The sequence below is a fragment of the Pleurodeles waltl genome, chromosome 2_1 (assembly GCF_031143425.1).
Source record: "Pleurodeles waltl isolate 20211129_DDA chromosome 2_1, aPleWal1.hap1.20221129, whole genome shotgun sequence".
NCBI classification, from domain to species: domain Eukaryota; kingdom Metazoa; phylum Chordata; class Amphibia; order Caudata; family Salamandridae; genus Pleurodeles; species Pleurodeles waltl.
In genome coordinates this window covers 846349720-846373237 of record NC_090438.1, presented here as the reverse complement: position 1 = coordinate 846373237, position 23518 = coordinate 846349720, and positions in this window count along the sequence as shown.

Genomic DNA, 23518 nt, shown 5'->3' with positions numbered 1-23518 from the left:
GGTGGTACATACGCATTCTCATGCAACGACTTATAGTTTTTGATGCAAAACCCTATCAACTAACAATAGTAGATAATGTTTTGCACCAAAAAATAAAAATAGATAAATGCCAAATGAAAGCAGGTATGAAAAAGGAGAAATGCTTTTATTTCACCCTAATTTGTCCCACTGTGCATGTGTACTGCTCTCTATGGCACACATCCAAAGTAGGAAAAGACATACAATTAGCAAAATCATAGTATTTTGTACTGGAAGGGCACCCAGAACAAAACATATTCAAGACTCACAGACACACTATAGCACTATGGCTCAAAGATGTGTGGGTGGCGCTCAGCAGCCTAATTGTGTTTGTAGTTCCTTTTTTGTTGAGGATTGAACCTTGGCAGTCTTTATTTGGCTATATATTAGGCAACAGGGGTCAGGTGCGGTGAGTTGTAGCCTGTTGCCATTTGTGTGTAGAGTATCATGGCAAAAACATTTAAAGCAGAAGTAGCAGAAGGTCGTCCATGGTGCAAAACAAGTGTAGCACAGACAACAGTAGAAAAAGCGTATGTCACAATACAGGTACACCTTAGTCAACTACCAAATAGAAGCTCCTGAAGAATAACAGTGCACAGCTCCCAACTTGGATGTGTTATATTTCACACCTTCAGCCAGTCTTTTTTTCTTCAAAATACTTTACAAGTTCTGACTTTAAGCCTCTGATTCTAATAGCAAAATGAAGACTTAGATTTCAGCCACAATGCAAGATAAAGTTAATTAAAACACAAGTACTGGTTGGAGGAGCAGCATACTGTATGAAGTGTGGGAGGCACACATACTCAAAAAGTAATAATTAAACTACAATACCAAGCAGGCGCGCAACGCCCATTTGGCTGAAAGGGCTTCAGTCCCCCATTGTGTGCCGTAGCCTGAAGCTGTAGTGGTGTTTTTCACACAAAAACTAGTGCGAAGTATGGCTGGAGACGCAATAATAAACATTTTCTTTTCTCTGACACTGTGACTGAAACCTTCAGCTTATCTTGCTGCTTGAGTGCCCTAAAGAAGGTGAGGGTGGGTCACAAGTTATTTACAAAATCCAGGACAAAAACCCCACCATGGGAGTTCTATTTTATCGATTAAAATTATTTTGAAGGGAGACAGTGCTTGCCCATTAAGGCTGGTATGTGAGACTGCATTTGTATGCATCTCAAAGACAATCTCCAACCACTTCCTGTGTTTCTAAGCAAACAAGGCAAAAATCGCAAATCGTCTTGACTTGCAATTGCATTTATTTAGGGCTTACTACTCGTGAGAGGCAATAGGCACAAAATAAATGCAAAAAAATTAAGGAAGAGTTTTTTGTTGTTTATTGCAGAGACCATGGGGCAGTTCAGACTTTTCTGCTAATAGCATCTTTTATTGGGGTGGGGATGTTTGTGGGTCTAAAAATGGCAAGTACTGATTAAAACATCAGAACTTGAAAAATGATGTTGGCAAAATAGGGCAGGTTGGGTGAATAGCAAAAATGGTCAGTGGGTAGCAGTCCCAATCCCCTAAGTAATATGAGCCTTGCTGCCTGTCGTTTATTTATGCAGTTTTATATAGCGCAACCCCGGCCTAAAGGAATCAGGGTGCTTCATATGAGCACCAGATTACAGTGCAGAAAATCGGATTATTTTTTGGCACAAGGAAATTAATTGATTTGCCAGATCAAAGGATGGTGAGTTGATGCTGGGATTCAAACATCATTCCCCAGTTCAACTAACAATAGTATATAGTGTTTTGCACCAAAAAATAAAATAAATAAATGCCAAATGAAAGCAGGAGAAATGCTTTTATTTCACCCTAATTTTACCCACTGTGCATGTGTACTGCTCTATATGGCACACATCCAAAGTAGGAAAAGTTTTAAAATTAGCAAAAACAGTATTTTGTATTGGAAGGACACCCAGATCAAAACCTATGCAAGACTCACACAGACACCATACCACTATGGCTCAAAGATGTGTGGGTGGTGCTCAGCAGCTTTATTGTGCACCAGCGCTAGGCAGCAAGGCTGGACAGGCATTTCAAGGGGGGGCGTGGTTTTGTATTAGAGCAGCAGTTTAAGAGCACTGCAGAGTTCCTTGTATATGCAACAGTTTTCAGGCAACAATAAGAGTGCCAAGATAACTCTAGTGATTAATATACCTGCCGGAGGGAGATCAGAGTTTTGTCTAGTGGCAGATTTTACTCATCTAAGATTGCACAGGGGGTTAATATGCCTTCTGCAAAGAATGTGCACCATGCATCATGAAAGAACAGTATTTATCTGCAATGCTTAGTGGGATGCTGCTTTTTTCTCACAGAGATCCTTTTGTTACTGTGCAGTGTAGGAAGGTCGCCTCTTTCTAGCCTTGTTACCCCCACTTTTGGCCTGTTTGTGCGTATATGTCAGGGTGTTTTTACTGTCTCACTGGGATCCTGCTAGCCAGGGCCCAGTGCACATAGTGAAAACCCTATGTTGTCAGTGCGTTTGATATATGTCACTGGGATCCTGCTAGCCAGGACCCCAGTGCTCATCAGTTTGTGGCCTATATGTGTTCCCTGTGTGGTGCCTAACTGTATCACTGAGGCTCTGCTAACCAGAACCTCAGTGTTTATGCTCTCTCTGCTTTTAAAATTGTTACTGCAGGCTAGTGACTAATTTTACCAATTCTCATTGGCACACTGCAACACCCTTATAATCCCCTTGTATATGGTACCTAGGTACACAGGGTATTGGGGTTCCAGGAGATCCCTATGGGCTGCAGCATTTCTTTTGCCACCCATAGGAAGCTCAGACAATTCTTACACAGGACTGTCACTGCAGCCTGAGTAAAATAATGTCCAAGTTATTTTACAGCCATTTTCACTGCACATAAGTAACTTATAAGTCACCTATATGTCTAACCCTCACTTGGTGAAGGTTAGGTGCCAAGTTACTTAGTGTGTGGGCACCCTGGCACTAGCCAAGGTGCTCCCGCATTGTTCAGGGCAAATTCCCCAGACATTGTGAGTGCAGGTACACCATTACACGCGTGCACTACATATAGATCACTACCTTTATGTAGCGTCACAATGGTAACTCCGAACATGGCCATGTAACATGTCTGGGATCATGGAATTGTCCCCCCAATACCATTCTGGTATTGGGGGGACAATTCCATGCATCGCCGGGTCTCTAGCACAGAACCCGGGTACTGCCAAACTGCCTTTCCGGGGTCTCCACTGGAGCTGCTGCTGCTGCCAACCCCTCAGACTGATTTCTGCCCCCCCGGGGCCTGCGCAGCCCAGTCCCAGGAAGGCAGAACAAAGGATTTCCTCTGAGAGAGGGTGTTACACCTTATGCCTTTGGAAATAGGTGTGAAGGGCTGGGGAGGAGTAGCCTCCACCAGCCTCTGAAAATGCTTTGATGGGCACAGATGGTGCCCATTTCTGCATAAGCCAGTCTACACTGGTTCAGGGATCCCCAAGCCCTGCTCTGGCGTGAAACTGGACCAAGGAAAGGGGAGTGACCACTCTCCTGACCTGCACCTCCCAGGGGAGGTGCCCAGAGCTCCTCCAGTGTGTCCCAGACCTCTGCCATCTGGCCATCTTGGATTCAGAGGTGTTGGGGCACAATGGAGAGCTCTGAGTGGCCAGTGCGAGCAGGAGACGTCAGAGAACCCTCCTGATAGGTGCTTACCTCTTTCAGTAGCCAAGCCTCCTTTCTTAGTAGCCAAACCTCCTGTTTTTGGCTATTTAGGGTCTCTCCTCTGGGCTATTCCTCAGATAATGAATGCAAGAGCTCACCAGAGATCCTCTGCACTTCCCTCTTCGACTTCTGCCAAGGATCGACCGCTGACTGCTCCAGGACGCCTGCAAAACTGCAACAAAGTAGCAAGATGACTACCAGCAACATTGTAGCGCCTCATCCTGCCGGCTTTCTTGACTTTTTCCTGATGGTGCATGCTCTGAGGGCTGTCTGCCTTCACCCTGCACTGGAAGCCAAGAAGAAATCTCCTGTGGGTCGACGGAATCTTCCCCCTGCCAACGCAGGCACCAAACTTCTGCATCACCCACCGGTCCTCTGGGTCCCCTCTCATCCTGACAAGCGTGGTCCCTGGAACACCGGAGCTGGGTCCAAGTGTCTCCCACAGTCCCATGGCCCTTTTGTCCAAATTTGGTGGAGGTAAGTCCTTGCCTCCCCACGCCAGACAGCAAACCTGTATACTGCGTGATTTGCAGCTGCTCCGGCTTCTGTGCACTTCTTCAAGGAATCCTTTGTGCACAGCCTAGCCTGGGTCCCCAGCACTCCGTCCTGCAGTGCTAAACCCACTGAGTTGAACTCCGACATCGTGTGACTTACTTTTGTGACTCTGAGTTCACAGATCTTCTAAGTGCTTGTTCCGGTACTTCTGCGGGTGCTGCCTGCTTCTGCGGGGGTTCTCTGAGTTGCTGTGCGCCCCCGTCTCCTCCTCCAAGGGGCGACATCCTGGTCCTTCCTGGTCCCCAGCAGCACCCAAACACCTCCACCGCAACCCTTGCAGCTAGCAAGGCTTGGTTGCAGTATTTCTGCCTGGAAACATTTCTGCAACACCCAGCACGCCGTTGGACATCTTCCATACAAAGGAGAAGTTCCTAGCCCTTTTCGTTGTTGCAGAATCTTTGGCTTTACAGGTCCTAAGGTCCAGGAATCCGTCTTCAGTGTTTTGCTGATGCTTGTGGTTCTTGCAGAATCCCCTATCACAACTATTGTGTCTTTCTGAGGTAGTAGGGTAACTTTATTCCTACTTTTCAGGGTCTTGGGGTGGGGTATTTTGGACACCCTTACTGTTTTATCACAGTCCCAGTGACCCTCTACAATCTCCCAGAGGTCTGGGGTCCATTCGTGATTCACATTCCACTTTTGGAGTATATGGTTTGTGTTGCCCCTAGACCCATTTTTGCCTATTGCCGTCAGAGTCACCAGATCCTCGTGGTCTGTGCACGTTCCCAACACGTCCACCATAAGACAGCTCCAATACTCTGATTAGAATGTCACAGAGTCTAAGAGAGTCCAAGTGGGGAAAAGGGGATTAGGTAGGGAACAGCTGGGAAGGAGACCTGAAGGAAGCAAAAAGGTTAAAACACACAATATCAAGATTATATTACATTAATCATTACTAGGCTCTGACTCTAAGCATTGTCATACTGGAAACATGGATAACTTAAGCATGGACTTAAATAACTAGGCCTCAAGATTTCTGGATACCTGTGAGGGAATCAAGAAAGATCAATACAACTTTCCAATGAACCACTCAATGAAATGTTACACATGGATTAGAAACATCAGAACCTTCTAGAATTACACTTTCAAATTCAAGCATAGTCTTCTGCATGAGGACCAGGAAATAATCTGAATGATTTCTATAACACCGTATGAACTGTACTTGAGCGACCCATTATGCACATACAATATAACATCTAGAACTCTAACACTTTAGTTTTCTTAAAATGCCGGAACATGAATTGCGCACATTGCAGATTTCCACAAACGTTTGTAAATGCCATGAAATGATTGTGCACAAGGAATAACATGAGTTATAAATGAGAAATGAATTGCGCGTCTTGCCGATTCGAAGGCCACCAAGTAAATTCCATGAAGTAGAAGCTCACAATGAACATCGTGATTTAAGCACAAGAAATGAATCGCGCGTCTTGCTGATTCGAATACCACCAAGTGAATGCCATGAAATGATAGCGCATGATGAGTAACATGAGTTTAGCACAAGAAATGAGTCGTGCTTCCTGCCGATTCGAATGTCACCACGTAAATGCAATGAAATGGTAACACACAATGAATATCATGAATTAAACTCAAGAAATGAATTGCGCGTCTTGCCGATTCGAAGGCCACCATGTGAATGCCAAGGAATGGTAGCGCACACTAAGGCCCATATTTATACTTTTTGACGCAAAACTGCGCCAACGCAGTTTTGCGTCAAAAAAATTAGCGCCAGCTAATGCCATTCTGAAGCGCCATGCGGGCGCCGTATTTATTGAATGACGTTAGCCGGCGTTAGCCGCCGGCACTGTCTGGTGTGCGTTAAAAAAAACGACGTACACCAGGCAGCGCCGGCGTAGGGGGAAAATGGCGTATGGGCGTCCAGAAATGGTGCAAGTCAGGCTGAGGCAAAAAAATCGCCTCAACCCGATTTGCGCCATTTTTTTACGACGCCCATCCCCCATTGAAATGACTCCTGTCTTAGCAAAGACAGGAGTCATGCCCCCTTGCCCAATGGCCATGCCCAGGGGACTTCTGTCCCCTGGGCATGGTCATAGGGCATAGTGGCATGTAGGGGGGCACAAATCAGGCCCCCCTATGCCACAAAAAAAAATATATATATACTTACCTGGACTTACCTTAATGTCCCTGGGGTGGGTCCCTCCATCCTTGGGAGTCCTCCTGGGGTGGGCAAGGGTGGCAGGGGGTGTCCCTGGGGGCAGGGGAGGGCACCTCTGGGCTCATTCTGAGCCCACAGGTCCCTTAACACCTGCCCTGACCCAGGCGCTAAAATCCGGCGCAAATGCGGGTTTTTAGTCCTGCATCCTCCCGGGCATCATTTTTGCCCGGGAGTATAAATACGACGCATATGCATCGCAGTGATTTTTTAAGACGGGAACGCCTACCTTGCATATCATTAACGCAAGGAAGGTGTTCACGCAAAAAAATGATGCTAACTCCATGAACTTTGGCGCTAGACGCGTCTAACGCCAAAGTATAAATATGGAGTTAGTTTTGTGTCGAATTTGCGTCGAAAAAAACGACGCAAATTTGGCGCAAACGGAGTATAAATATGCCCCTAAATATCATGAACCACGCACAAGAAATGAATCGCGCGTCTTGCCAATTCGAAGGCCACCATGTGAATGCCAAGAAATGGTAGCGCACACTGAATATCATGAATTGCGCACAAGAAACTAATCGCGCGTCTTGCCAATTCGAAGGCCACCATGTGAATGCCAAGGAATGGTAGCGCACACTGAATATTATGAACTATGCACAAGAAATGAATTGCCCGTCTTGCCGATTCGAAGGCCACAATGTAAATGGGAAGAAATGGTAGCGCACACTGAATATCATGAATTACGCACAAGAAATGAATCTTGCGTCTTGCCGATTCGAAGGCCACCATGTGAACGCCAAGAAATGGTAGCGCACACTGAATATCATGAATTTAGCACAAGAAATGAATTGCGCGTCTTGCCGATTCTAAGGCCACCATGTGAATGTCAAGAAATGGTAGCGCACACTGAATATCATGAATTAAGGCTAAGAAATGAATCGTGCGTCTTGGCGATTCGAATACCACCGTATAAATGCCAAGAAATGCTCGCGTAAAATGAATAACATGAATTAAGCACAGGAAATGAATTGCGTTTCTTGCCTATTCGAATTCTACCTTGTAAATGCCATAAAATGGTAGCGCACAATGAATATCAAGATTTGTACGTGAGTAAAGAATCGCAAGTCTTGCCGATTCGAGTGTCAGCATGTAAATGCCATAAAACATCAAGCGCACATTCACACGCACAAGAGCAAAATTGTTTTATCATGCTAATCAGGCCCAAGAACTCGAAAACCTTTGAGAACAGGATTGGGGGCCCAGCCCGACCTCCGTCTTCCTGCCCTGATCAAGAATCATCGACAAAGTGAAAGGGCATGGCCTGGAAGATCAAAGTAGGCCTCCGGAACAGGAGCTCAGGAAGTTGCTGCTGCTCTGTACCGGGACCTCTGAATAGTGAGCCCGTGGGCTGGTTCTCTTATATCGAGTCTTGGCCCAGCTCACAAACCACACCCAGGCATGCTGCAGGGAAAGCTTCTAGAAGGCCCTGGAAAGGGACCACACCCTGACACACTCTGAAAGCCTGCAGCAGTACATTGCAAATGAACAGTATTTAAAAGCAACTTGAACATAAGTCTTCAGGATTAAAGTCTGCAATGCAAAAGGTTAAACAACAGCATATCAGCACAATGCATAAATTACATTATCTTGAAAGTGCTGGGTTTTTGCATTCTAGACGCCCGTAGAGCGCACACTGCCCTGATGTTGACAATTGCATCCTATTGTGATTCTACATTGTTTGCACTACTTTTCTTACTGTTACTTACCTGTTTTGGGTTTGTGTACATATAACTTGTGTATATTACTTACCTCCTAAGTGAGGGTATTCTCTGACATACTTTTGGCATATTGTCACTAAAATAAAGTACCTTTATTTTTTAGTAACTCTGTGTATTGTGTTTTCTTATGATATTGTGCTATATGATATAAGTGGTATAGTAGGAGCTTTGCATGTCTCCTAGTTCAGCCTAAGCTGCTTTGCCATAGCTACCGTCTATCAGCCTAAGCTGCTAGAAACACCTCTATTCTACTAATGAGGGATAACTTTACACAGAGTGTAAGTACCACAAGGTACCCACTATAAGCCAGGCCAGCCTCCTACATTGGTGGTGCAGCGGTGGGATAAGTACTTGTAACTGCTTTACCACGTTGTCATTTGGTACTTTTCATAAGAAAAACTTATACCAAATAGTTCAGTGTATGTACATTGAACCAAAACAGTTTACTTTTCTGCTTTAAAACTTTCTACTAAGTTTCTGAAAAGTTCTGAAAACTTTTAAAAGTTTTCCAAAAGTTGAAAAAGTTTTTTGTCTGTGCTTTCTAAAGTTCTAAAACTTTTTCTCTCACTGTCCTTAAACCTTTTCTATCATGTCTTCAGTAGAGCCCACTCCCAAAATTGTTCAAGCAACTTATGAGAGTTTAAACTATAAAAGTTTGAGGGGTCTCTGCCTGGATAGAGGTTAAGCATAGGTAAGAATCCAACAAAAGAGTTTCTCTTTAACCTGCTCTTACAAGATGACCAGAACCAGTCTGGCCCATCTCAGGAGAGAGTAGAAAAAGGGGAGGCTTCCCAGTCAGACTCAGAGGAGTTCAATGAAGAAGCTGGGGAGGGTTCTTACAGTGTCCTGCCCCCTAGCAGGCCACCTAGTGACACTGGTAGTGTTAGAGGGTCACACATTAGTAGGGCATCTTTCACTCCTAGAGGCCTGGTTACTAGGATCAAGCCAGTTAGGGACAGGTCTCTCTCTGCCAATTCCCAAATCTCCTCTGTGTCCAAACATTCCCAAGCCTCCCACCCTGAGGATAACTTAATGGAAAGGGAACTCAGAAAGCTGAGGTTGGAAGAGACCAGACTGAAGCTTAAACAGCAGCCGCTGGCCATAGAGAGTGAATCCCTGGATATACAGAGGGAAAGACAGAGATTGGGGCTAGTTCCCCATGGTGGCAGCATCAGTGTTTCAGATAGTAATCCTATTAGAGAGCAAGATTCCAGAAACCTGCCTAAGATAGTCCCCCCTTACAAGGAGGGGGAGGACATTGATAAGTGGTTTGCTGCACTTGAGAGGGCCTATATGGTACAGTTGGTCCCTCAAAGGCAGTGGGCTGCTATCTTGTGGCTATCTTTCACTGGGAAGGGTAGGGATAGGCTCCTTACTGTCAGAGAAAGTGATGCCAATAATTACAAAGTTTTGAAGGATGCACTCTTGGATGGATTTGGCTTAACCACTGAACAATACAGGATTAAGTTCAGAGACACCATAAAAGAGTCCTCTCAGTACTGGACAGATTTTGTTGACTGTTCAGTGAAGGCCTTGGAAGGTTGGTTGCATGGCAGTGAAGTATCTGACTATGAAAGCCTGTATAATCTGATCCTGAGAGCATATTCTTAACAATTGTGTGTCTGATTTGTTGCACCAGTACTTGGTAGACTCCAAGAATTGGGAAAGAAGGCAGACAAATGGGTCAGAACAAGAGTGAACAGAAAAGTTCATACAGGAGGTGACAAGGATGGCAAGAAGAAAGATGGTGAGAAATCTCAGGATAAGCATGGGGATAAAGGTAAAACTAAAGATCCTTCTTCAAATCCTAAACACTCTTCAGGGGGCGGGGATAAACCATCTTCTTCCTCTTCTTCACAACCCACACACATTAAAAAGCCTTGGTGCTATGTGTGTAAAAATAAAGGCCATAGGCCGGGGGATAAGTCCTGCCCAGGTAAACCCCCTGAGCCTACCACGACTAGTACATCAAACTCTAGTGCCCCTAGCAGTAGTGGTAATAGTGGTGGGACTGCTGGCTACAGTCAGAATAAGGGTGTAGTTGGGTTCACTTATGGGTCCATCATAAAACTGGGGTAGTCAGTCCCAAGACAGTTTCTGTCACACCCGGTGGCACTGGCCTTGCCACACTGGCTGCTTGTCCCCTTACAATGGATAAGTACTGGCAGACAGTTTCAATAAATGGTGTTGAGGCTCAGGCCTACAGGGACACAGGTGCCAGTATCACTTTGGTGAATGAAAACCTAGTGTCTCCTGAACAACACATCATTGGACAACAGTACAAGATTGTTGATGTCCATAACTCCACTAAGTTTCTTCCCTTAGCTACAATTCAGTTTAGTTGGGGTGGAGTTACTGGCCCTAAGCAGGTGGTAGTATCACCTAGCTTACCTGTAGACTGTCTCTTAGGTAATGACCTAGAGGCCTCAGGTTGGGCTGAGGTAGAGTTTAATACCCATGCAGCCATATTGGGTATCCCTGAGGAATTGCTTCCTCTCATTTCAGCTGAAATGAAAAAGCAAAGGAGAGGAAAAAGGCCTGAAAACTCAGGATTCTTCTCAAACAACAGGTAAAAAGGGCATCAAAGTATCCCCTACCCACCCTTCCATTCAGGATACCATTCCTGTGGTGGGAGAAACCTCTCCTGGGGTGGCACCTGTACCAAGGGAACCATCAGCTGGCACAGCAGTACTCCCTGAAGTGAAAGTACCTCTCTGTGTGATAACTAATATTAGTGAGAAAAAGTGCACCATTTTAGTTTACATGGAGCATCCCCACAACCCTCCCAGAGAAACATTAGTGCAGCAACCATGCACTGCCTCACAACACTTAAGAAAGTAGCCCTTTCCTAATGTGGAGCTCATAGGACAGCATCCCTGCCCTGCTCCAACTCAAGAGAAACAGCAACCCTGTTCTCTCTTACAGCCATATGGACAACGTTTTTGCCCAGCTATGGCTTTATTGAGACAGCATCCCAGTCTGGCATTCTCATCACTTGATATAGGTCCAGTGGACAATTCCCACTGCTCTAAACTAAAACATACTAATAGGAACTCTGAGAATATAACTTCACATTGTTGGATAGCTAAAAAACTTAAAACAGGGTGGTTTACATCCCCACAGGGAAGTAACCATATAGTGGATGACAAAGGGAGTAACCAATCTATTGCAGAGCTACTCTCCACTTATCACTGCTTAGACAATAAAGACTCAACTGGCCAAGGTTAGCCTTATTGTCCTTCGTTTGGTGGGGGGGTTGTGTAGGAAGGTAGCCTCTTTCTGGCCTTGTTACCCCCACTTTTGGCCTGTTTGTGAGCATATGTCAGGGTGTTTTAACTGTCTCACTGGGACCCTGCTAGCCAGGGCACAGTGCACATAGTGAAAACCCTATGTTGTCAGTGTGTTTGATATGTGTCACTGGGATCCTGCTAGCCAGGACCCCAGTGCTCATTAGTTTGTGGCCTATATGTGTTCCCTGTGTGGTGCCAAGCTGTATCACTGAGGCTCTGCTAACCAGAACCTCAGTGTTTATGCTCTCTCTGCTTTTAAAATTGTCACTGCGGGGGCGTGGCCAAGATGGCGGCGTGAGAGGACGTGTCCGTCCGAGCTCCGCCACCCTGGCCCAGAATATCTTCACGCAGCCCAGTAGGGGGTCGCCCTGAGGCCCCCCGAGACAGCGAGCAGTGCAGTGGTCTGGAGGACACCCAGCGGACACCAAGAGGTGCGCAGTGCCGCCCGCGGCGGGTTAAGAGCGGCCGGCCTTGGCCTGTGCCCTGGGCCGCCGGGCAGTTTGGGCGGCGGTCGGAGCCACGTGGTGGGCCCTGCGGGGGCAGAGCCCCAGAAAGATGTCGCTGGGCCCCGCGTGCAGTGGGGCCGGAGCGGGGGCCCGAGACCCAGGATTTGCGGGCATCCCCTGGGAGCAGAGGGCACCCTGTCTGCTGGGTTTGTCCGGGGGAGCGGGTGGAAGCCCCCCCCCCAGCTGGACCCTCCTGGATCGCCGAGAGGCCTGGAAGTAGAGGCAGAGCCACGAAGGGCCATTGGCTCGCCTCGAAGTTGTAGTAATCAGTCGCTAGGTGGAGGAGCAGGAGTGGGCCCCTGAGTGATGGTGCAGACAATATAGAGGTGCGAGGATTGGCAAGAGGAGGCTCAAAAGCGTAAGGCCAGGTGCAATCTTGGACATTGAGGGCTTCTGGTGGTTTGGCCCCGGACGGATCCGGCAGAGGGGCCCAGGAGGGCGACCTATCTGACCGTGATTACACGCACGTGCCATGGCGGCTTCCAAATCCAAACTGGAGCGATCAGTTAGAGAGATGTTGACTGGGGCTCGCCTGGCAACGGGCGGTGTAGCTGAGGACCCACCGGCGTTGAAATCCCCAGAGAGGCGGACGGTGGTGGAGCCGGATGAGTGTTACCCGGTTACGAAGGGCTTTTTAACCTCCTTCTTTGACTCGCTCCGGAGTGATATCCAGGATCTTCGTAGGGACATTTCTCAAGAGGTGAAAGAGCTGCGAGGAGAGGTTACGTCCCTGGGCGAGCGAGTAGCGCAGATGGAGGACGGCGAGATTTCTCGTGGTGAGAAGGTGGCGGGCCTGCAACAGGAGGTCGTCCGTCGCCGGGAGCATAAGGACCTCCTCCAGATAGCAGTTGAGGATTTGGAAAATCGCTCGATGAGACATAATATCCGCATCAGAGGGGCCCCGATGGGGGCTGAGAAGGAGGACATTGTGGGCTTCGTGGTGGGCCTGTTTCGCTCATTGCTTGGCCTGGATGAGACCCAGGAGATAATCTTGGATAGAGTTCAACGTGTGGGTCGTGCGGGTGGCCCTAGAGACCGTCCTCCGGACATTCTAGCTTGTGTTCACAACTTTCGGCTTAAAGAGAATATTTTACAGCGGGCCCGCAATCTTCAGCAGGTTCTTTTTAGAGGACACGAGCTCCAATTATTCCAGGACCTCTCTGTCCGGACCTTGCAGAGGTGGAGAAAATTTAAACCCATTAGGGAGCACCTGCGGGCACATGAGGTGTCTTACTCCTGGGGCCACCCGTTCCGCCTCGTCTTCCGGTGGGAGGATCAGCTCCGGCAGGTGAGGTCCATATCGGAAGCGAATCGGATCCTGGGCTTGGAGGATCACAGCCAGGATGCGAGTGAAAAAGCTAGCTCGTCTGGCGGGGATCGCCCGCGTTGGCGGCGGAAGGAGAAAAGGAGGAAACTACAGCACCCTACGGCTTCGGAGCTGAGGTTGGAGCGGAAATCCGTCTTGAGCAGTGTGGCCACTGGAACTAATGCCTAGGCGAGAGGTGACCGGAGAGATCTGAACTGCGGATGGTCGCAATGCACGCGGCCTGGTGGCCGCTGAAGAGGGCCGGGGCGGCGGGGGCGATGGACCTGGTTCGTTGAACATGATTGGTTCTACAGCCCTGTGGAGACTTTTCCTCGTGGATATGGATGTGCGAGGACTTCTTGGTTGTGAGCACCTGTTGTGCGCATTGGTTGAATGTTGGTGTGTTTTCCTGCGATGCTGGCCTTTTTGTGGAGATGTTCCCGGGCCCTGGCGTTTGAGGTGGTTGAGACTGTGGCCTGGAGGGTGGTCTTCCTGTGAGGCCTCTCCCTTCTTGATCGCCGCTTTCATTTTAGGGTATGACCATTAAATGCAGAAGCTTGAATTTCCGTGGGCTTAATAATCCAACAAAGAGGTTAGCCATCCTGTCCGCCCTAGATAGGTCAGGGAGTCACATTTGCCTGTTGCAGGAGACACACCTCGTGCAGAAGGACATCTATTGCATGCGTTCTAAGTGGTTCCTTAGGCAGTTTTGGTCTTCGGCTTCATCGAAGCATGCAGGGTTTGCGATACTATTAGCGCGCTCATTTCCCGGGGAAGTGGTGACAAAACTGCATGAGGTGCAAGGTAGGTTTTTGGCCATGAGGATGAGGTTGGGGGCTTTCTCTTTTACTATTGCTTCTTTATACCGCCTAAAACCCAGCAAGAAGTCTTCCTAAAGCAGGCTCTGACCCCGCTGCTGCATTCGCCGGATGGTGCCATCTTGTTGGGGGGCGATTTTAACCTGGTTATGGATGTGATTTGGACCTCTCAGGTCACCGTCATGGGCAGACAGGGTCCATGTAAGCGGCTGGCCGTCAGTGGCTGGGTGAGTGTAGCCTGGAGGATGTGTGGAGGAGGGAACACCTCATGTTAAGGGATTATTCCTTTTACTCAGCAGCGATCAAGACATACGCTAGGCTTGACCTTTTCTTGGCCTCGCAGGAGTTCCTTTCACGAATCAGGGAGTCAGCGATCGAGCCTCGGGCCCTGTCGGATCATTCTCCTGTGACCGTGGAGGTTGCCATGAGCATGGAACGGGTAGGGGCGTCGGGGTGGCGATTCAGGGACTCAATGCTGCAGAATGGTGCAACAGTGGAGGCGATCTGTAGTGCAATAGTAGACTACCTTATCTTGAATGACGACGGGAGCACCTGTTTGGCGACGCTGTGGGAGGCACTGAAGGCAGTGGTGAGAGGTGAGGTGATGTTGTTGTCCGCCAGGCATAATAAAGCGAGGAGATTGATGAGAGAGAATCTAGAACAGAGGGTGGCGGTACTGGAGCGCTCCCACAAACATACCAGTGCTTCTAGAGTATGGCGAGAGCTTGAGAAGGTAAGGAAGCAGCTGAAACGGCTAGATTGGGACAGGGCAGAGTATGCGGTGGCTCGCCTTAAGCACAAGTATTATATTGGAAGTAATAGATGTGGGAAGCTTTTGGCACACCGGTTACGTGCGCAGCGCGCGGCGTCGATGATAAAACTGGTTCGTTCTCCTTTGGGAGCGGAGGCGCGCATGAGCGATCAGATTGCGGAGGCGTTTGCGGAGCTCTATCGGGGACTGTATGGGGCGGAGGACCCTGGTAATGCAGCTCCTGAGGCCTTCCTAGAGGGTATATCAATTACTTCTTTGGGCGAGAGAGAGGCGACTTCATTAGATCAAACTGTAAGGGCGGAAGAGGTCATATCAGCAATCTCACGTTTGCAGGTGGGGAAGTCCCCTGGTCCGGACGGCTTCTCAGCACTTTTTTATAAGACCTTCTGTGTGGAACTTGTACCGATATTAGTGCGGCTTTTTAATTCCTTTCGAGCAACAGGAGTTCTAACAGCCAGTATGTTGGATGCCACTATTGTGGTTATTCCTAAGCCGGGAAAGATCCCGAGGGATGCGCCTCCTATAGGCCGATCTCCCTCTTGAATATCGATGCCAAATTATTTAATGGAATATTGGCACACCATCTTAATTATTAAATGCCGGGCCTTGTGGATCCCGATCAAGCAGGTTTTATACCGCACAGGCAGTGTAGTGATAATACCAAGCGATTGCTTCATCTAATGGATAAAACGGACCATTCACGCAGGAAGGCGCTTTTCCTTTCTATTGATGCCGAAAAGGCATTCGATAGAGACCACTGGCCATTCCTGTTTAGGGTGCTAGGGCGCTTTGGGTTGGGCCCAGGTTTTTTAGCATGGATCCGTTGTATCTATCAGGCGCCACAGGCGGCGGTCCGGGTCAATGGGACGCTTTCCTTGCCATTCTCAATCCAACGTGGGACCCGGCAGGGGTGCCCACTTTCACCTCTTTTGTTTGCGCTCTACATGGAGCCCTTGGCGCAGCGGCTACGGGATAACCCTCAGATTACGGGTGTGAAGTTCGGGGCCAATGAACATCATTTCTCTGTATGCAGATGATGTGATTCTTACTCTGGCGGAGCCTGCGACCTCGCTGCCCGCATTAATGGGGATACTAGACGAATTTGGCCGGGTCTCGGGATTCCGGATGAACATGCTAAAGTCGCAGGCCACGAGCAGGTTTATTAGCACCGAGCATGAGAGGGATCCATTATATATGGTCTTCCTCGAAGCTTCCTTACTTGGGGATTGACTTAGCGCCTTCTGTTGCTCGAACGGCGGCGCTGAACTACACAAAGTTGACTCAGGAGGTACAGCGTGATCTAGAGACCTGGGGGAGACTTAAGCTGTCTTGGTTGGGCAGGGTGGCGGCGGTGAAGATGACCATTTTGCCACGGTTTCTGTATGTGTTCCAGGCGCTTCCCGTGACGCCCCCGCCCCGAACGATTGCAACCCTTCAGACTGCGATTCTGAGATTCATTTGGGAGGGCAGAGCGATGCGTCTTCCACGTCGGGTCTTGTACCGCCCCAAGGGGATGGGAGGATTAGCGGATCCCTGCCTCTTACGATACTTTCAAGCAGCGCAGTTGCGTTTTTTACTAGAATGGAGTCGCCCGTCTACCGAGAAGCATTGGTGCTTTATGGACAAAACGGTGGAGGGGTCCCATATATGGAAGGAGCCCTGGCTTCGAAGCCGCCATAGAGTGAGTGGTCTGTATGCATCTCCGATCACGGAAGTAACGATGCGTGTATGGGATGTGGTGGCTAGTAGACTGGGGCTGACGACGTTCCCATCCCCAATGACCCCCCTGGGTGCGAACCCTGACTTTGGACCGGGCCTGCAACTGGAAGCGCTGCGCCAATGGTATGAAGGGGGCTGCAAAAGGGTGGGATATTTCTTTGACGAACAGGGGGTGATCTCCTTTGACCAGATGAGGGAGACATACGGCTTAACAGAGGCGGACAGGATGTTGTACTAGCAAATACGGGATTGGGCCTTGCAGCCAGCTAATAGAGTATTAATTGATAGGCCATTAACCCTGTTTGAAAAATGGATCCTAGTGAAAAAGGATGATAAGCGGGTGATCTCCGAGCTTTATGGCCTGTTGCGAGGGGAGGGTCGCCCGCTTAAGACTAAGGGTCAGTTGCGGTGGGAGAGGGAACTGGAAAGGGAAATGTCTGACGAAGAGTGGGATAGCATCTTTTACAGGTCACACCATACGGCATACAACGCGGCAGGCACAGAGACAGCCTATAAGGTGGCCTCCTATTGGTATTTCACCACAGCACGGATTCATGCTTGGGATCCCACTAAGTCTAGCCTCTGTTGGAAGGGGTGTGGGGGCGGGGGTTCGCTTGTGCACTTACTATGGCATTGCCCCAAGCTTTATCGATATTGGGAGAATATTATAGATACTATTGATGCGGCATTTGACACTCAGATCCCCAGATTCCCTGCGTATACTTTGTTGGGCCTGCCCAATCCGCTCACCTTCCCCCTGAGATCACTGAAAGGGCAGCAGATGGCCTTGGACCTCAATGCGGCACTGCAGCTGATATTAGCGATGTGGGGTACGAACAAGATCCCAACGTTTATATCATGGCTTCATAAGCTTTGGTTCATTCTCGCTATGGAGAAGCTTACTCTGACCGCACAGCAGCGCAGCGACGATTTCAGGGACCTTTGGCAACCATTTTTACAGATTTTATCCACAGAGTTCACGGAACTGACAAGCCCGGCTTACTTGAGAGTGCTGGGGTTGTCTTGAGCTAGTGGGAGTGTGTAAGCGGAGGAGACTTTCTGGAGATCCAGGATCATGTAGGTGTATGGCCGGAAATTGAGAGATTGCTGTATGGCGAGCCAGTGTCGGGGAAACAATGTTAATGTTTTATTATGTATTTTCATGTTTTATATTATTATACATGGAGTACGCTTCATATTGCAGCAAATGATAGAGGGCGACCCTCTCAGGGGTGTGAGCAAGTAGAGGAGGGTGAAACGTGGCCCATTGAGACACAGTTGTCCAGGAGTGGTCTTTTATGGCCTACCTCCACACCTCCAGACAAGTACTAATGCATTGTGATTGTCTTATCTCAAAGAGCTGTAATTGTAACATTTATAACTTGAAATAATAAACAGATTTGATCCATAAAATTGTCAGTGCAGGCTAGTGACTCCTTTTACCAATTCTCATTGGCACACTGGAACACCCTTATAATTCCCTTGTATATGGTACATAGGTACCCAGGGTATTGGGGTTCCAGGAGATCCCTATGTGCTGCAGCATTTCTTTTGCCACCCATGGGGAGCTCAGACAATTCTTACACAGGACTGCCACTGCAGCCTGAGTGAAATAACGTCCACGTTATTTCACAGCCATTTTCACTGCACATAAGTAACTTATAAGTGATGGTGAAGGTTAGGTGCCAAGTTACTTAGTATGTGGGCACCCTGGCACTAGCCAAGGTGCTGCCACATTGTTCAGGACAAATTCCCTGGACTTTGTGAGTGCGGGGACACCATTACACGTGTGCACTACATATAGGTCACTACCTATATGTAGCGTCACAATGGTAACTCCGAACATGGCCATGTAACATGTGTGGGATCATGGAATTTTCACCCCAATACCATTCTGGTATTGGGGGGACAATTCCATGCATCCCCGGGTCTCTAGCACAGAACCCGGGTACTGCCAAACTGCCTTTCCGAGGTCTCCACTGCAGCTGCTGCTGCTGCCAACCCCTCAGACAGGTTTCTGCACCCCTGGGGCCTGGGAAGCCCAGTCCCAGGGAGGCAGAACAAAGGATTTCCTCTGAGAGAGGGTGTTACACCCTCTGCCTTTGGAAATAGGTGTGAAGGGCTGGGGAGGAGTAGCCTCCCCCAGCCTCTGGAAAAGCTTTGATGGGCACAGATGGTGCCCATCTCTGCATAAGCCAGTCTACACCGGTTCAGGGATCCCCCAGCCCAGCTCTGGTGCGAAACTGGACTAAGGAAAGGGGAGTGACCACTCCCCTGACCTGCACCTCCCAGGGGAGGTGCCCAGAGCTTCTCCAGTGTGTCCCAGACCTCTGCCATCTTGGATTCAGAGGTGGTGGGCATAATGGACAGCTCTGAGTGGCCAGTAAGAGCAGGAGACGTCAGAGAACCCTCCTGATAGGTGCTTACCTCTTTCAGTAGCCACGTCTCCTTTGTTAGTAGCCAAACCTCCTTTTTTGGCTATTTAGGGTCTCTCCTCTGGGCTATTCCTCAGATAACGAATGGAAGAGCTCACCAGAGTTCCTCTGCACTTCCCTCTTCGACTTCTGCCAAGGATCGACTGCTGACTGCTCCAGGACACCTGCAAAACCGCAACAAAGTAGCAAGACGACTACCAGCAACATTGTAGCGCCTCATCCTGCCGGCTTTCTCAACTGTTTCGTGGTGGTGCATGCTCTGAGGGCTGTCTGCCTTCACCCTGCACTGGAAGCCAAGAAGAGATCTCTTGTGGGTCAACTGAATCTTCCCCCTGCCAACGCAGGCACCAAACTTCTGCATCACCAGTCCTCTGGGTCCCCTCTCATCCTGACGAGGGTGGTCCCTGGAACACAGGAGCTGGTTCCAAGTGTCTCCCACAGTCCAGTGGCCCTTCTGTCCAAATTTGGTGGAGGTAAGTCCTTGCCTCCCCACGCCAGACAGCAAACATGTGTACTGCGTGATTTGCAGCTGCCCTGGCTTCTGTGCATTTCTCCAAGGATTCCTTTGTGCACAGACTAGCCTGGGTCCCCAGCACTCCGTCCTGCAGTGCTCAACCTGCTGAGTTTGTGACTCTGAGTTCACAGATCTTCTAACTGCCTGTTCTGGTACTTCTGCGGGTGCTGCCTGCTTCTGCGGGGGCTCTCTGAGTTGCTGAGCGCCCCCCCCCCTGTCTCCTCCTCCAAGGGGCGATATCCTGGTCCTTCCTTGTCCCCAGCAGCACCCAAAAACCTTCACCGCAACCCTTGCAGCTAGCAAGGCTTGTTTGCAGTATTTCTGCCTGGAAATACTTCTGCGACATCCGGCACACCATGGAACATCTTCCATCCAATGGAGAAGTTCCTAGCCCTTTTCATTGTTGCAGAATGTTCTTCTTCTTCCATCCGGAGGCAGCCCTTTTGCACCTTCATCCGGGGTTTCCTGGGCTCCTGCCCCCCTGGACACTATCGCGACTCTTGGACTTGGTCCCCTTCCTCTTCAGGTCTTCAGGTCCAGCAATCCGTCTTCAGTGTTTTCCTGGTGCTTGTGGTTCTTGCAGAATCCCCATCACAACTATTGTGTCTTTCTGGGGTAGAAGGGTAACTTTACTCCTACTTTTCAGGGTCTTGGGGTGGGGTATTTGGGACACCCTTACTGTTTTGTCACGGTCCCAGCTACCTCCTACAATCTGCCATAGGTCTGGGGTCCATTCGTGATTCGCATTCCACTTTTGGAGTATTTGGTTTGTGTTGCCCCTAGACCTATGTTTGCCTATTGCATCCTATTGTGATTCTACATTGTTGGCACTACTTTTCTTACTGTTACTTAACTGTTTTGGGTTTATGTACATATAACCTGTGTATATTACTTACCTCCTAAGTGAGGGTATCCTCTGAATTACTTTTGGCATATTGTAACTAAAATAAAGTACCTTTATTTTTAGTAACTCTGAGTATTTCTGATATTGTGCTATATGATATAAGTGGTATAGTAGGAGCTTTGCATGTCTCCTAGTTCAGCCTAAGCTGCTTTGCCATAGCTACCCTCTATCAGCCTAAGCTGCTAGAAACACCTCTATTCTACTAATAAGGGATAACTTGACCTGGCAAAGAGTGTAAGTACCACAAGGTACCCACAATAAGCCAGGCCAGTCTCCTACATGCAGTTCATAAGCTACAATCATAATTTAATACTGTGAGCTATGAACTGCCATCAAAGAGCTGCTTGCAAACTGCATGGTACAGGTAAGAAAGCTATGCTTTTTTCCAGTCTGGGATTGTCCCAATTTTGCTAAAAGGGTTTGCTTGAGTTGAAATACATTATTAATTAATTATTATTACAATTATTAATAAAGTCAACTCAATCCAGTATGTTACATTCTGAATCCTGTGTTTATGCTTCCCCAGACCAAGTACTCTTAACAAAAACTAGTGGGAGAATCATTGAAGAGCCCCAATAAATACTGATTCATCCTGGTGTACTGTAAGGTCATCAATCACTATGCTTTAAAAACAAACACAATTGAATCTTGCACAGTTTTTGACATTTTTTCCAAACTTTTCTTGGGGGTAGAACCCCCTGAACCCCACTGTAGTTGCCAAGCTCGCTCGCTGAGCACCCTATAGAGGCTGTCTGACAAAATCTGCCTGGGCTGCTTAGGGTTCCCAGTCTGGCCCTGGTTTGGGAGAAAGCAGGATAGTGTAATATATTCAATATGGGTCTCAGTGTACCTTCCCTCTAACTCACATTCTCTCACTTGCTCATCCCCCCTCATGCTCCCTCACATTCACTGTTAGTCACACAAACACATACTCACTCACTCACTAATTCTCATGCTCACTTACACAATTACACATTCACTAACCCTGGGCCCTGGTATACCTGCACCTGCTGCATCAGTGATAGCTATAGCCACAACTCACCTCTACTCCCTCTCACAACCTCCAATCAATCCCTCATTCTGACACACTCATACTCCTTGACTCACTTCCTTGTTCTCACTTTCATCTATTTATACACATTCCTGATTCTTACGTTCACTCTCATTGACACTCTCAAACGCATAAACACTTTTCCTCAATCCCATTCACATTCGATCACTCACACATTCATATATACATAGCAAAATAAAATGTCTGTTTTACTTACCTTGCTTATTTATCAGGCAACTCAGAAGGTCCATGGAAGTAACAAAGAAGGGATCTTTTGCTGGGTATTGGAACTAGTTAGCCATGATTTCCAATGAGCAGCCAAATGGAGCAAAAAAGTGCAAGATTGAAAAGGGGAAGAGTCACCACAATACCTCTCCCAGCATCTTGATAGGACTGGAATCACAGGCCTAAAAGAAGATGGGACATTGCTTGGGATCCTACCTCTGCTGCACTGAGAGGCTTTTCATTTGCTTCTGAAATTCACAGATGTGTACCCCGACAGCCGCATTTTAGCAGATATACTGTGCTGCTGCAGACATGCACAGGATGCCTCCTTAATAAAGTGGATTGTGCATTCGTGAGGGGAATATAGTTGGTCTATGCCCTTAGACATGTACAATCCAGACATCCATCTACAGAGTGTTTTATTTTGAAACAAAACTCAGTAGCTGGATCATGTCTCAGACCCTTCCTCCTCCTGTCATCAGGAGCTTGGAAAGGAGGCAGAGAAGGCGGACCTGTGGACAGGCAGAGTTTATGAAAACACAAAACTTGTGTTTTAATGAACACTGCTAAAATAAAAAAATGTACAAGAGCCTCACTGGAGGCGGGGGCTGTGCCCAGAAGCCCCTGATAAGGACCTGCTGATTTGCATCAAGGTGGTGGTTTCACAATGATGTTGTGCCACACAGTTACTCTAACAGGCCATACACATGCAGATGTGCAATGCATCACCTCACTGTGCTCATCTGCCTCAAACTTGCTCTTTCTCTCAAATTTGTTAGGGCCGGACATGCAATCCTAAGCAAGGTCCTTGTATGCTTCTCACATTGTGCGTTTGGAGGGTGCACATATAAAAGACTGAAAAGGTGGCTCAGAAAGGCACTGTGGATAGACACCTCCAGCCAATTCTTGATCATCCTTATCATCTCTGTAAGTGGCAGTTGGAAAATATTAAATCAAAGGGAGAACATTGCCTTCTCATAGTCCAAGAGGCATTCACATATCAGAGGATCAAAATTGGTAAGTGTAGACCCATGGGTAACACACCTACTTCAGAGACATGGTACACCTGACTCCTCTTTTTTCAGATGTCTGCCCATTTTAAAGCTCACACTTGGTGCTCAGACTATAGAGTTCAAAAGTTATGTTTATTTCGTTAACTTTTCTTTTTTTTGAGGCCACTCTTTCCTCTCCATGTGCTATGGTACATTTTAACTTCTTTTTCATTGCCCATAGAGAGTCACTGTTCATCCTGCCCTATGTCCTTCTCTCATGTTCTCAGTCATCCTCCCTTTTCATTTTGTCTGAACCCACTGCTTCCTCTCCATACATTTAACCTTTGTCTCATTTTATGTTTAACATTGTCTCCTTGTGTCATCCCGATCTTCCCTGTTGTTGTAAATTTCCTCACTAAAAATGTAGACCAAAAGGACAAACCAAACTGGCATAAAAGCAATTAGCATCAAGATATCATGAGCTGCAACACCCATTATCCGTGCAGCAACATCCCTCGCTTCCCAGGGTGGCACTCCCCGGTCCTTTCGTCTGAACAGGTACAGCCTACCCTTTACCCTCATATCTTTTCCCTCTTTAAACCCCCCCACATAGCCTAAAATATGTTGGAAGTGAACTCTACCTCAAGTTTTTATATTATGACTGATACCTTGTTTGTGCCTTACGATTTTTTTTTTTTTTTTTTTCTTTCTTCTTTCTTCTTCTTCAGTTTCCTAATATCACTGATGTGTAATTACTCCCGATTGACGGGACCCTGATCCCACTGACTCTGTATCATATTGTGTTATTAACAATAAAAGAAAAGTTAAAAAAAAAAA